General features: G+C 37.7%; 1 protein-coding gene across 5 annotated transcripts in view; it reads left to right on the plus strand.

The window, feature by feature from the left end:
• The window catches only part of LOC109427655 (protein singed), a 130519-nt gene that overhangs the window by 83607 nt on the left and 31721 nt on the right, over positions 1 to 15191 (plus strand). The window lies entirely within an intron of this gene.

Genomic DNA, 15191 nt, shown 5'->3' on the forward strand with positions numbered 1-15191 from the left:
AAATTAAAAAATGCAAATTCGTACTCCAAGACAACTTGAAGAGCTAGTGTCGACAAAGTTGTTTGGTTGGCCAAGGACTCACAGATGATGGCTCTTTGATAATGAATTAAAAAAATATTTTTGAAATATGTCGTCACGTGATGACTATTACGACTACACGTGGCATTTGCACTGCGATTGATTTTCGTCCGGCGTTGAATGCCTTGGACAATACTTGTCCTACGCCATACTTGTGTTTGTGGTGCAATGCACAATACAATGGGGATTTACTAAATAGCGTAAATAGCTGTGTGAGTCAAAATTATCTGCTTTTTGCGATTTTTAATAAAATTGCGAATGAAATAATCGAAGATTACCTTGGCAATTACAATGTTTACACACAGGATATTATTCAATCAGCGATTTACGCTGTTTAGTAAACAGGACAAAACAAAGACGATCCTAATCGGACGTTTCGTTCGCTAGTTATGCGCGTTTCCACGCATTTTTACATATAAAGGTATAGTTTATCATTGTACTTATACAAATACAAATTCATGCGATGGCAGGTAAAGGAAGGTTCAATGCTTCGTTCGTCAGATTTGTGCCTCTATGGTTTGTATGCAAAATTGTAATGGGATTTCTTGATGTTTCACCTTAATGCAAAAATGTCATCAAGTATTTCTCTAAGCACTCCTTCAGGAATTTTTACAGTGTTGTCCTCGAAGATGTTTACAAAAGTACTTTAGAATGCTTCAAAAGATGTTTGCTAAGGTTTCATCTAGCATTTTTCGAAATATTTGTTCAGGAAGTCAATCAATAATATTTCTGAGCATGACTCCTCAGAATCCAAACATACAAAGAATTCTCAAGAAATCCCAGAAAACCCCACTAACAAAATTTCTTTAATGATTCTTTTGGAATTACATATTTTTCAAGCAATTACATTGGAATTCTAAAGAGAAACAGAATTTATTTATATATTCCTCCATAGTTTCTTTCAGGAGATCCTCCAAATATTCCTTTAATGATTTTTCCACGTTAGTCATATAAAATCTATAATGAATTCTCAATTATTCCCACACTTAACTGTTTCAGAGACATCTCCAATAACCTATCTTGGCATTTATGTTGGAAATGCTTTACAAGTTCCTCCAATAAATCTTTCAAGGATTCAGGAATTCCTCCAATTATTACTTCGGAAATTGAAATAAAAAAATGTAAGAATTCTTTTAAGAATTTTTGCATAAATTCCAACTGGAATTCTTTCAATGAAATCTTTAGATATTCTTGCATGTTTTCCATCAGGTATATTTTTATTGGTACCTTTAAATGTTTCCTTAGCGATAACACCGATTTCATACGGATGTCTTTTACGAAATTTCTAATACATTTTCCTAACGATTCCATCAAGCATTTGTTCCAAATGAGGAACTCCAATAACTCTTTCTAGGATATCTTTTACGATTCATCTAGGAATCACTTCAAGGACTTTTTTACAAATTCCTCCAAGACTTCCTCCGATAGTTGCTACAGCGATTGCATCGAGAATTCTTCCATGAATTTCTGATAAAAAATTTTCAGTAATAAGTTTCTTAATGATTTCAATAAACAATTCCTTTGGGGCTACCCCACATGATCTCTTCAAGAATTTCCCAAAGGAATCCTTTAGGAATTACTTCAATTTTTTTTTAGAATTTTTTTCAAGGGCTGTTTTTGAAATACCTCAAACGGTTTTTCTTGACATCGTATCAAGAATTTCTTACAAATTTGTTCAAACATTTCTTTAGTTATCCCCGCAGGGATTTCTTCAGAAATACTTCCAATAATTGCTGTAAGGAATCGTCCAAAGATTCCTTAGGCGATTTGTTCAATCCTCTTTCACAACTTGTTCAAGTCCTCTTTCACAGTTTGTTCAAGAAGCCTTTAAGGAATTCCAGTAAAGATATAACATTTTTCTCCAAGGATTTATTCAAGCTGCGTTATAAAGATTCCTTTAAAGATTTCTCAAAGTTTTCCTTCGGATAATCTTATAAGGGAGAACACATTTATCCCCAAAGGATACCTGCACAAATTTTCTGAGGGGGTCTTACAGACCTTACAGCGTCCCGGCGAGGCCTCCTGCAGAAATTTTACAACAGAAATCTATAGGAATTCTTTTGAAGATTGTTCTTTTTTAATTTGCATCAAAAATTTGAGAGAAATTTTTGGGGTATCCACCATTGATTTTATTATTTTATAATTATTTCTTCCAAAAATCCCTTTACTTTCAAAATTTCTTCAGGAATCCCCACAGTACTTCTAGTTAAGTTGTAGTTACACTTCATAGTACTATAGCATTGTTTCAAGAATTTCATCAAAGATATCCCCAAAATTAACCCAATAATTCTTTCAGAATACATCTTAGAATTCAACTAGAAGATACTTCAAAGATTTCTTTTAAAAATCCTACAAAAATTCCTGCAAGCATTTCTACAAGAATTCTTTTGGGAATTCTCTAAAACTCCCTCAAGAAAATCTCCCAAGGTCCCATTCAGGTATGGCTCCAAGCATGATCTCAGAAATTCATCAAAGATATTTACCAAGAGGAACTCCTGCAAGATTCCTTCTTGGAGAATTCTCTAAAAAAATCTTTGGAAAAAATCATCAAGGTTCACCCGAAGGTTTCGTTAAAGGGATTCATGACAATCCTTCAAGGACCTAATGAAGGAATCCGGAGAGGTACTACTGAAGAAATGCAACTTTTCGGACCCGTATGAAGTTGATCACCAATATTAACTTCTTTTCCCGATCAGCCTAGATAGCTGTGTAGTGTCGGTAGCGGTTGGTTCAACTGGCTAAGAATAGCACTACGGACCGCCTGTTCCAGAGGTAGGAGTCCACTAATCAGGTGGCCCCTAATTCAAGGTGTTCTGCGGCTTTATGCTTACCGTGTCTAGGAATGAATGGATGGTTGGGGCGGTCTTATAAAAACCTAATCGCAAACGGAGTCACCAGGGCACCATCCACAGTATTTTGACCTTACTGCGCTAACCGGAGCAATAGAACGGTGGACCTTGTGTTTCTCAAAGACAATCAGCTGCCCTTCTTCAATCTCATACTTGAGGCTGAATAAGGGTGGGATTATGAAGATGTTATTAATTAGTTTAAATTTTCACCTATATGGTTTCGCATTATGCGTTTTACACAGTGTATTCTGTGCATCCTCGCATTTGGCGCATTCAAATCGAAACCGATCTGGTTTTATTGTTGCTGTTTTTTTTTGTGCTGTGATTGTTAAGAGTTTAATCTTGCCCAATTTGGGTAGTGGTTTCGGTTAGGATAGCTCAGATCAATCTTCAGCACAAAAGAACAACAACGATTAATCTTTGCAGACTTATGCAAAATGGTACAGTCCAAGTGACGTTAGTCCAAAAACCTTACTTTCTATCTAGGAAACCTTGTAAATCCGGTGTTTGCTACTTTCAGTAAAAAAGAAATGGCAAACTCGTGTGTCATGTTCCGAGCATGTGTGCTTGTCAACAACGCGATCAATGCTACACTTATCTCTGAGCTAATCACTAGAGATGTGTAACGATGGTTTAGTTGCCTTTCTAGAAGAAATTGTATTTTACATTTTAATGCCCTTAAAAAAAGTTACAAAAAAGATAAAACTTTCCTTAGCGTGTTTACGCATATGTCTGCAAGTTTTTAAAAGCTTTCATTTAGCTATGCGCCACCTATGAACAATCCGAGGTACCTGTGATTCAAAAAGGCATGAAGAAAATTATAACATTTTAACTTGTGCAGGTCTACATTTAGGCGCATCAGCTTGCTGCTCGAATTCCTATGAAAATGGAAAATTCCGTCCAGAAATTGCGCAGTAGAGAAAATTTGAACTGATTAAAGAGCTAAATTCTCAATAATCCATTTTCCAATCCGCGTATACTTTGTAAGCTCTCAGTACATGATCGTATGGGAAATTGCGTCGTAAGCTGAAATAACTAATCAATCCAGACGCGATCGACCATCATTTCTGGTGGAGTTCTCAACTAGTAAAGTTCATGAAAATCAAAAGTGGTGAATATTACTCTATCGATATTTTAATCGATAAGTCGAGCAGTTTTAAAATTAAACTCGAAGTATGAACGCGAATTGGATTAGAATTTAAAAAGTGAATTAATATGAAATATCTCCTAGTTCTTTTTTTGAGTTCTATTAGATTTTTTCTAGTGAAAAGGATCAAAGTCTACACTGTGCCTTTGTGTAAGACTTGAATAAGGTAAGCTTTTATCCGACCTACTAGTGAAGATTAGTGATTGAATACCACGTTCAGGGATGGCAAAAATACTTTTTTCTCTTTTCCGTTCATCGATACTGGCAGTAAAATAAAAACAAAACAACGCCAGCACCAATACCATGAGACGCCGCGCCGACGGCAGTCAAGCAGACGCTTGATGGTTTTCGCTTCCCCACGAAAATATTTATGAACAGTCATGCTGAGGCGGGTGATTGCGAAAAATGTCAAATATTTTCAACTGCTAATTACTCGCTTGTTTTTATAAATAATTCAAATCGATTTGCTCAAATAGCTAGAGCACACCCCTAGCTTTGTGATGCATGTAAAGAAGTTTGTCTAGAAGCGGTTTAAAACGCAGAAAAATGCGAAAACGGGAGAGACAGAAATTTTTGTCGTCGTTGTGCTCGAGTACTGGCGCTCTCGCGCTTGGAAACCGTTTCGAGGAAGAAGGCTGCAGGAAAAAAAAATGTTATGACATTTATTTTTCGAACAGTTTGAGTTTGGCTGGGCCTATGATGTTCGTGTGGAAAAATGTCAAATGTACAGCCGGTAACCGTTTTTTCCAGTACATTTCTCATCCCTGACCACGTTGTTTAGGCCAAGCCCAACCAACGAGGGCGGTTAGTGTGGGCCGCGTCGGACTAGTGTTGGCCAGTTCCTGTCCGCATCGGCCATCGTGAGTCATTTTTGGATCCGTTTCGCGCCGGTTAAGAGTCGGTCTGAAGTTCATCTGTGGAGACCGAGGACGTTGGGAGACCCCACCCACCGGTTGACCACGTGGGTACCCGCGAAACTGGACTCAGGCCTCCAGGACGCCCTTCGAGCCACCGCCAAACTACGTTTGGACATTTTTCGAACTGCTCGATAAGAAGTCGAGTCCCACAAGCAAGGTGCTTGAGTGTCCACTTCCGGTAAGTCGCCGAATCGGAATCCCGTCTAGACAAACCTGTGCGATCAGAGCCTCGTCAATTGGCTCGGTACTCCACCGTTTCCGGGGACATCTCTACCCCGACGATTTCGCACATCCGGGACTGATTCGACCTTCGGAATCCGCCTCGCACCTCAGAATCGGTACTCGACGTGGGATTAGCTGTGGTGAGTAGACTGCCAGCTCGTAGCTACGTTGGACTTCGAGGGACCTAGGCCCGCCGAACAAGGTCAGACCTTTTTTATTGTGCACGAAGAATATTTTTCCCTAGGGGAAGCTTACCTAAAATAGAATAACCAATTAGATCCTTTGGTGACGTCACAAATAGAAATGCGCAATACTCAATAAAGTCAAATAGTTTTGATCATTAGTTGAACCTTGTAAAACTCAAAACAAGACTGCTTTCCTAGTTTTCAATAAAATTTCGTAAATTGATTATCATTTCCTACTTCTAGTTTAGTTGAACTGTTTCTTTTTTCCGCGCGCTAAGTTTATGACCCATATTGAGTTGATTTTTAGTTTAGCCGAGACACACTCCTTGATCGGTCGTGTGATTGAGGCGTATTGAGTTAGTGTGGTTTGAAATTGGATTGATTTAGCTTCGGTTGGTTCGTTCAAATTGTAGTTTTAGCATTCTGGAAATACTATAACCTGCCCTGAGGCAAGTAATCTCATGCCGGGATTGGATCTCAGCCTACGGCCCTTCTAATTTAGAAGGTGGCGCTTAAGCCGCAGACTGTTGTAACAGACTAAAACGTTACAGATGTATCACTATCGATGTGTCTGTAGGAAACCTCAACAGGGAATACGTTTATTGCTCGGTTTATTTACCGCATGATGAACCATCTACTACGGATACTTTCAAGCAAGTTATCGCATACTGCACTTCAAAAGGCCTTCCGCTAATTGTTGGCAGTGATGCTAATGCTCATCATATAATCTGGAGCAGTTCAGACATCAATTTGAGAGGCTCCAGTTTTATGGAATGCTTAAGTAGTACAGATCTTGGATTGCTTAACATAGGCAACCGCCCAATCTTCATGGTATTTGCTAGAGAGGAAGTGTTAGACATAACGTTAGCAAAATTAGTCACGAGCTGACCAATTGGCATGTGTCAGATAAAGAATCTTTATCTGACCATCGCTACATCTTTTTTGAACATGTGAATGTTACTTCGCAAACTTTGCGTTTCAGGAACCCCCGGTCAACCAACTGGGATCTCTTTACCGATTTGGTTGCAGCCAAATGTGAAACTCCAAGTGATTTAGATGATGCCGTTGATACTACAACGGCCTTCATCATAGAAGCTTTTGAAGAAGCTTGCAATCTGCGGTCTGTGAAGACCACAAGAGGAACCCCTTGGAAGTCTGACCTGGCGAAACTCAGGAAACAATGTAGAAAGAGTTGGAACAGACGACGTTCGGCTGGATCAGAGGCTTTCAGGTCGGCTCGCAAGGCCTACCAGAAAGCTCTTCGGTCTGCTGAACGATCCGACTGGAAAAACCTTTGTACAAATGTTTCCAGTCTGAGTAAAGCCAGCCGGTTGAACAAAATCCTTGCAAAATCTAAGGATTTTCAAGTGAACGAACTTCGTTTGCCAAATGGCGATTTCACTTCCTCTGATGAGGAAGTTTTGGAATGCTTATTCAGCACACACTTCCTCGGATGTTTGGATATTACATCTGCGGATGAACCTGACGTCTTTTCTTGTAGTTATGATTCTCTGGTTTCGGCGCGGAGTTTTGTAAGTTACAATTTGTAATTTAAGAATTGATTAAGTGGGCACTAAATAGCTTTGCTCCTTTCAAATCTCCTGGGCGGATAGATTTATCTTATTTTGCTTCAGAAAAGATTTGATTATCTCAAATATTTTTTTTTTTTTAAAAAGCTTCTTATTTGCAGTTTTGATACAGGTTATATTCACAAAACTTGGCGGGATATTACTGTGAAGTTTATTCCGAAAGTGTGTCGTACGTCGTATGAAGAAGCAAAGAGTTTCAGGTTTATCCGTTTGACCTATTTTCTTCTGAAACACTTAGAAAGCATTGTGGATCATCACATCAGTGATGTTCATCTGGCCTACGTGCCTCTTCATGTGAAGTAACATGCCTGCCAATCTGGTAAGTCCACTTGTTACTCTCATACACAAGGTTGTTTACGATATTGAGAAGGCATTCGCTCAAAAACAATCTTGTTCGAGTGTTTCTTAGATATCGAAGGTACCTTTGACAACGTGCTTTTCGATGCCATATTGGAAGCTAAACGGAGTCAAGGTATATCTTCAATGATTTCCAATTGGATTCACCAAATGCTCAAAAACCGATATCTCTTCTCGACATTTCGCCTAGCAGCGACTAGGAAATTGAGTGTTTGCGGATGCCCTCAAAGGGGAGTCTTGTCACCGCTTTTGTGGATGATTGTAGCAGATACGCTATTGAGGTAATTTAATTATAGCGGTTTTACTTCTTAGAGGTCGTCCATAAATAACGTAGCATTTTCTGGCCAATTTTCAACACCCCCCCCCCCCCCTCGTATCATTTTTTCCCATACCAAATACATGGCTCGTAGCAGTTTTAGGGACTCCCCTCCCCCTGAAATGCTACGTCATTTATGGACGACCCCTTATTGTTTTGAGTGTTTGTGTATGCCCTTAAAGAAGAGTCTTGTCACCGCTTTTATGGATTATCGTAGCAGATACGCTATTGAGGTAATTCAATTATAGCGGTTTAACTTCTTAGTTTTGACGACGACTACCTAACATGTGCATCAGCACCCATTTCGACTTGATGCAAAACGCCCTTCATAAAGGTGTGGGTTGGTGTCGTCAATATGGGCTTTCGATTAGTCTGAGTAAAACATCTATTATTCTTTTCACGGAAAGGCGAAACCTTAATGGTTGTTCGACTTTTGCGTTTCTTTGATTCTGAAATCGGTGTGACTGAACAAGCCAAGTACGTTGGAGTTATTCTTGATTCCAAGCTTTCCTGGACACCTCACATTGATTTCAAAATCAAGAAAGCTTGTATGGCCTTCGGGCAATGCCGACGTACCTTTGGTACAAATTGGGGTCTAAAACCCAAGTATATCAAATGGATTTACACAATTGTTGTTCGACCAATATTGATCTAAGGATGTCTTGTGTGGTGGCAGAAGGGCGAAGTGAGAACGATCCAATCAAAATTATGGTTTTTTCACAAAGAATGTGCTTAATGGCGATGTCCCACGACAGCGTTCGAAGTTCTCTTTGACGTTGCCCCACCAACCCATTCATCTCAAACAAGAAGCACTTCCTTGCACTTACCGGGTACCCGATCAGAAAGGCATAACAAAAACATAACATAATTATATCAACGGTTGATATCTATATCAAAGTTTGTTATATTTAGATATATTTTTTGGAATCGGTACGAAAACTAGTTTGTATTATTTCAAGGTTCTAACAAAGTCAGTTACAATGAATGAATATGTGATTTGATCATCATTGCATCAACATTATAACAAACTCAGTAATAATTTTTAAAATAGAATTTGTAACTAATCAATATTTTTTGGTAGTGTTTAGTGCGTAAATTAACCGCTGTATGGCGCCATTGTGTTTAGAAAATACACAATTGTTGATATCCTTTATTATATGAACTACCAAAAACGCTCATGTCTTCATCAAATTAGTACAGAAAGCTTATGACTTTGGAAGGTGGAAAATGAGGTAAGCAACTTCACCATTACGTGATGATATTGGGTAATTTTAAATGTTTCTTATCTTGATCCAGATCACCTGCACAGTTCGTATGGTCAGCAAAGTTGTTCAGATTCTTGAAATTCACGAATGGTGTATCATTAATTAATAATAATGAAATAAAACATGCCGAAAAACGCTTTAAACATTTGAATAAACGCTGGCACAACTAATGCTTAGTTACACACTTTTCACTATTTGAAAGTCATTAGCTATTTGTTCAACTTAGTTAATAACACGAAGATTTAATTGCTATCAACTGTATTAAAAACAGTTTCGTGTGACGTCCATTCTCGTAGGTACAGCGATGTGGGCTCCAGCTCCGAAATAGTGAACGCTGGCTCTAGTGCACAACGAGCGCACACGACATTGAAGCTGAGGGACTAAATGGGCTGTAGTAACGTGCGGTGACGTCATAACTGGGTATGGTGACGTCATACTTTCCCTCTCCGGTATGTTGGATCAGCGAGTCTATTTATAGAGGAGCTACCAATATGAAGAACCATTTCAGCAAGTTTGTGTGCGTGGTAGAATGAAGTGCACTTGAAAATCCGACGTCCTGGTGCAAACCGTAAAACAAGCTATTTTCTCCACGTAAAAATCACCTAGAAGTATCCAATTTACCGGTGTAGTGTACCGTACCCAACGTGCGTGTCGCTTAGCGCTTAAACATTCGCTAGTTGCCGTTTTTTGTGTTTTTGGTACCGCGTACTATTTTCGTGTCCGGCATTGTGTTGATTCAAGACAATAAATTCCAACACTTATACACCTTTGAACTCGTCATGGCTGAGAAAGATCACAATACACGGCTGCGGAGTAACTCACTTACGAAGGCATGTTCGAAGGGCACTGAAGGCGACATGACTGTAGCTGAACTCGCCAACATTATGCAGACTCAGCTGGCTACCTACCAACGGACGGTGAAAGACGATTTTAAAAAGCTTGGGGATTCTCTGTCGTCACTGACCACTCAGATGGGTAAGCTGCGAGAGGATATTGCTTCGGACATCGAGAAGCTACGAAAAGAAAACAACCGAACAATCAACAACTTGGCTACATCGATTACCACAGTTAAGACGGAAACATCGCTAGCTTTCGACAGATCTGCTCGAAAAAACGATCTTGTGGTTAGCGGAATCCCGTTCGTGGATGGAGAAGATTTGTTGTCCTACTTCCACATTTGGTGTAAATCGTTCGGCTATACCGAGAGAATCTATCCACTGGTCGATGTTCGTCGCCTCTCCAAGGGACCCTTAGAAAATGGAAAGGTATACATGGTTCTACTACAGTTTGCAATCACTGTCCAGCGAAACGAATTCTATTCGCGATATCTTCGCTCTCGTTCGTTATCGCTCTCCGAGATTGGGTTTTCAGTCAACAAACGAATATTCATCAATGAAAACCTAGAACCCGATCTCAGAAATCTACGATCGAAAGCTTTACAACTGAAAAAGGATGGTAAACTACGAGGAGTATTTTCACGAAATGGGATCCTGTATGTGAAAAAAGTTGGCGACGATAAAGAGATAGTTGTTTCAACGGAGAACGATCTCAAACTACATGCTACCCTTTCCTTATAAGTTTTTGTTCATCCTTTGTTTCCTTTCCCTTGTTCCTATGAATCCTCTCCTGCAAGTATGTTGGAGTTGCTGCTGTTGCTGGTATGCTGGACACTACATGGTGCAATATACGGTATGCTGCTGCTGTTGCTGATTTGAGCACTGAATGGTGCATGTTGTTTGCGGTGTATAAAATGGTGATATTATATTATCAATGTTATTCTTGTTTTCGTTTTGCGCCAATAATTTGATGTTTTTAGTTTGTATAATTATGTTAAATGTAATGAAGTATGTGAATATCAAAGAAATGCTCTATTATTATCCTCCCTTAATTGCTAAGTATTTTTATTTATCTAATGGCTAATAATTCCAATTTTTACACCTCGACAAGCTGGTGCATTCCAGGTACTGTTATGAAGTCCGCGTTAGTAAAAAATAAGTTTTCCATTTGTTGTGTTAATTGTCAAAGTATTTGTGCTCGGAGGCTATGTAAAATTGAGGAATTGCGTTTGACTGTCGGAATTAGTAATGTTGACGTCGTATGTGTAAGTGAAACGTGGTTGAATGACAATGTTGATGATTCTATTTTAGCTATTGACGGATATGAAATTGTAAGGCATGACCGAGTGGGGCGCTTAGGAGGTGGTGTTTTGATTTACATAAAAAAGGGAATGATTTATAACCTGATCTTGAAATCAAACAACCTGTGTGGTGTTGCGAATACCGAATTCATTGCCATTGAATTTACCATTCAAAATGAAAAACTGCTTCTTACGGCACTCTACAATCCACCTGATGTAGAATGTATTGAAACACTTGACAATTTGTTGTCACTGTACGGTAGTGCATACAGAAATCTCGTTTTTCTGGGTGACTTCAACACAAATCTCTTAGTAAATTCGCCGAAATCCATTAGGCTGCAAAGCGTACTTTCTACTTATTCGCTGCATTGTTCAGGAACCGAGCCCACATTCTTCCACAATCACGGAGCTTCCCAATTGGATTTGATATTAACTAATGATGCATCCAAAGTATTGAGATTTAATCAGATTGAAGCTCCAGTATTGTCAAACCATGATTTAGTCTTTGCATCTCTTGATTTTGATTATAAAGTTTGTCCAAAAAGTTTCGAGTTTCGTGATTATAACGCTGTTCAAGTTGATCCGTTGATAAATGTGTTTTATGCAGCTGACTGGAGGTCTTTTTATTCCTCGAATGATTCTAACCAACAGTTAGAGTTTTTAAATTCTTTGCTTACTGATTTACATAACACTTTTGTTCCTATTCGCACTGTTCGTAGCAAAAGAAATATTAATCCGTGGTTCAATTCTGCAATTAGTACAGCAATGGTAGATCGAGATTTACTTTATGCTAGGTGGAAATGCTTTAAAAGCTCTGATGATTTATTGGCTTTTAAAAGAGCGCGAAACAAAGTAAATATGCTTATAAGATCAGCTAAACAAATTTATTATGCTTCCAAGTTTGATGATAATCTGTCCTCGAAAGAATTGTGGAAGAATGTTAAAATGCTTGGAATAAATTCATCAGAAAATCAAAACATTGTTAATTTCTCTGCTGACGAAATTAATAATAATTTTCGCAAACATTTTACACGTAACAACACTGCAATAGAAGGTTCCTGTGAAACAATTCCCATAGAACGTGAATATTTTTACTTCAATAGAATAAGTGAATCTGAAGTTGTTATTGCCATGAACTCAATACAGTCAAACGCTCTTGGTCTGGACATGCTGCCAATCAAATTTTTAAAATCTATTTGTCCAATTTTGATTGAGCCAATCACGCATCTATTTAATTCAATAATAACAACCAGTGTTTTTCCGGATGCATGGAAGAAATCAAAAATTGTACCCATCAAGAAAAAAACAAATTTGAACACTTTAGACAATTTGAGACCAATTAGTATATTAAGCGCATTGTCGAAAATTTTCGAAAAAGTAATCAAGTCTGATATTTGCGATTATTTAAACCGTCATAATCTGCTTAATCAAAATCAGTCAGGTTATCGACCTAAACGTAGCACTAAAACAGCGATGATTAAAATAATTGATGATATTGGTATTGTGATCGACAATGGACGACCGGTTGTTTTAATTCTTTTGGATTTCTCAAAAGCATTTGACACTGTTTCTCATGCAATTCTTTGTCACAAACTTAAGACTCAGTTCACCTTTTCGGATCATGCTGCTTATCTTATAAAATCCTACTTAACTTCAAGATCACAAGCTGTTTTTAGCAATGGTAGTTTATCTGAATTCGTTGTTATAGAATCCGGAGTGCCTCAAGGTTCTATATTGGGCCCAATTTTATTTTCGCTGTATATTAACGACCTGCCTTCCGTTGTAAAGAAATGCGAAATTCATCTGTTTGCAGATGATGCTCAAATATATTATGCGTGTTTGACGAACTCTATTGAAGAAATCAATCAGGATATCAATGAAGACTTACGGAGAATACATGAATGGTCTCGCAAGAACATGCTGACTTTAAATGCAAGAAAAACAAACGCTATTTTCATTTCGAATAATTCTTCTCTAAATACGCTTAAACCATCATTGAAACTTAATGGTGAATCTATTGCGTTTGTTCAAAGCGCAACTAGCCTAGGTATTCGCATTGAATCTAATTTTGAATGGGAGAACCACGTAACAGCCCAGTGCGGGAAGATTTATGCAAGTCTTCGAACGCTTACCAGAACTTCGTCATTTTTGTCTATTGCTACCAAATTGAAATTATTTAAAGGTCTAATTTTTCCATATTTTATAGCATGCGATTTTCTGCTTGATTCCATATCTGCTTTTACTTTCAACAAGCTGAAAGTTGCTCTTAATGCGTGTGTTCGTTATGTGTTCAATTTAAATAGATATTCAAGCGTTTCTCAACTACAACACTTACTCATTGGCTGTCGTTTTGAAAACTTCAGTAAGCTTCGCTGTTGCTTGCTTTTACATAAAATTTCCAGTACAAGACAACCCGACTATTTACACAATAAGTTAAAAATTGGAAGAAGCAATCGTTTTAAGAAATATATACTACCAAGATATCACACGTCTAAATACGGGAATACATTTTTTGTGCGAGGTGTAGTACATTGGAATTCATTACCTACTAATCTTTCAAATGAAAATTCGTTAATAGCTTTTAAGAGGGGATGTAGAGAGCATTTCAAGTAAAGTTAATATTAGTGTTACATTTCGAAGTATTAGTTTTAACAGAATAAATGGCGCTTTGTTACTACCATTATTTACCGTAAGTAACATAAAAAAGACTTAAGTCTTACGTTACATGAAATAAACAATAAATAAATAAATAAATAAATATATCGCCCCTCACTTCAAGTGCTGTGATGGCCTCACTGGTAAAAACGACGAGCTCCTGTTCTAGGTTCTAGCCGTCGTAGGTTCGAATCCCTGGGTTTTATGTATACTATGTGGAGAAGTTTTTTGATGCCAGTAACTTTTTACAAAAAATAAAATTTCACTCTAAAAATTGATACCCCAAAAATGAGTTAATTTTTACCCTACTTAATTTTTACCCAATATATTTATAACTGCTTTATAACAACATGTGATATAATTTGATTGATTTTTTATATCTCATTTTGTTATAAGCTTGTTATAATTGTATCAAGACCTGTTATAATTATGTTATGACTAGAGCAATTTTAGTTATAATTTTTGTTATTTTAACACCTAACCGGCGAATTTTATAACTCATTCTGTTATGAAAAATCTTTGAAATAAATAACTTAATCGGTTATAATTTTGTTATGCCTTTCTGATCGGGTATGGTTGCGATTGGAAGGCTGCTTCTTCCGAAAAACTGGCTTTCTCAGTCTTGGATTTTTCAAAACGGATAGATTATTCTCAGTCTTGGATTACCAAAAACGTCGAGCAAAAAAAAAAAAAACACACCGTTTTGAATAGTCTAAGACTAAGAAAACTAGTTTTTCGGAAGTAACGCAATTGTAAAATTGGAAATTTTGTTTTGAAAAATTCAAACTTATGGACGAACACGTTTTTACCAGCATCAAGGGGGCGATATCTGCGACAAGCTTAGGAGTCACTATTCTATTCAATGTCCATGCTGGTTTGACATTACCAAAGGTAAGTAGCTAGTGCAAAGGGTCATACATTCAACTAAATTCAAATAAATACGCAAATGTTCTGTTTGATTCGATCTGAATTTCATTAGTGTTAAACAGATGCTTGTTTTTCAGTTTATTTCTTGTCAATTATTTGACTCTGTGCACTAAACCCATAAAATCACAACGACGCGACGACAAACCGCTACATTACGAATTCGCTGTGCATACTATGTGACATCCTTTGGGCGCAATCGAACGATGAATGGTCGATTAGATGTAGCTAGAGGTATTGTCATGGCAAACCCTTCACGACCAAAATGGACACTGTGGAACATTAAGCGTGGTGCAAAGAATGAAACGATCGGAAGTGAATTAGTTTTTTATTCTTTGCATGCTTTTTTAATCTTATGGGTAGGATTGCTATATCAAACTTGACATGATGAGACTCTAAGCTACTGCTACATTAGTTGATTGTATCTTACACGATTTTTTTTGTTGAAAACTTAAAAAAAACTGTTAAGCATACGTAATTGGTTTTACTTACAGATCTATGTACACACATTTCGAAACTATGTTAAATAAGAGGGTCCATTCCCTACGCG

This window comes from Aedes albopictus, chromosome 1 (assembly GCF_035046485.1).
Source record: "Aedes albopictus strain Foshan chromosome 1, AalbF5, whole genome shotgun sequence".
NCBI classification, from domain to species: domain Eukaryota; kingdom Metazoa; phylum Arthropoda; class Insecta; order Diptera; family Culicidae; genus Aedes; species Aedes albopictus.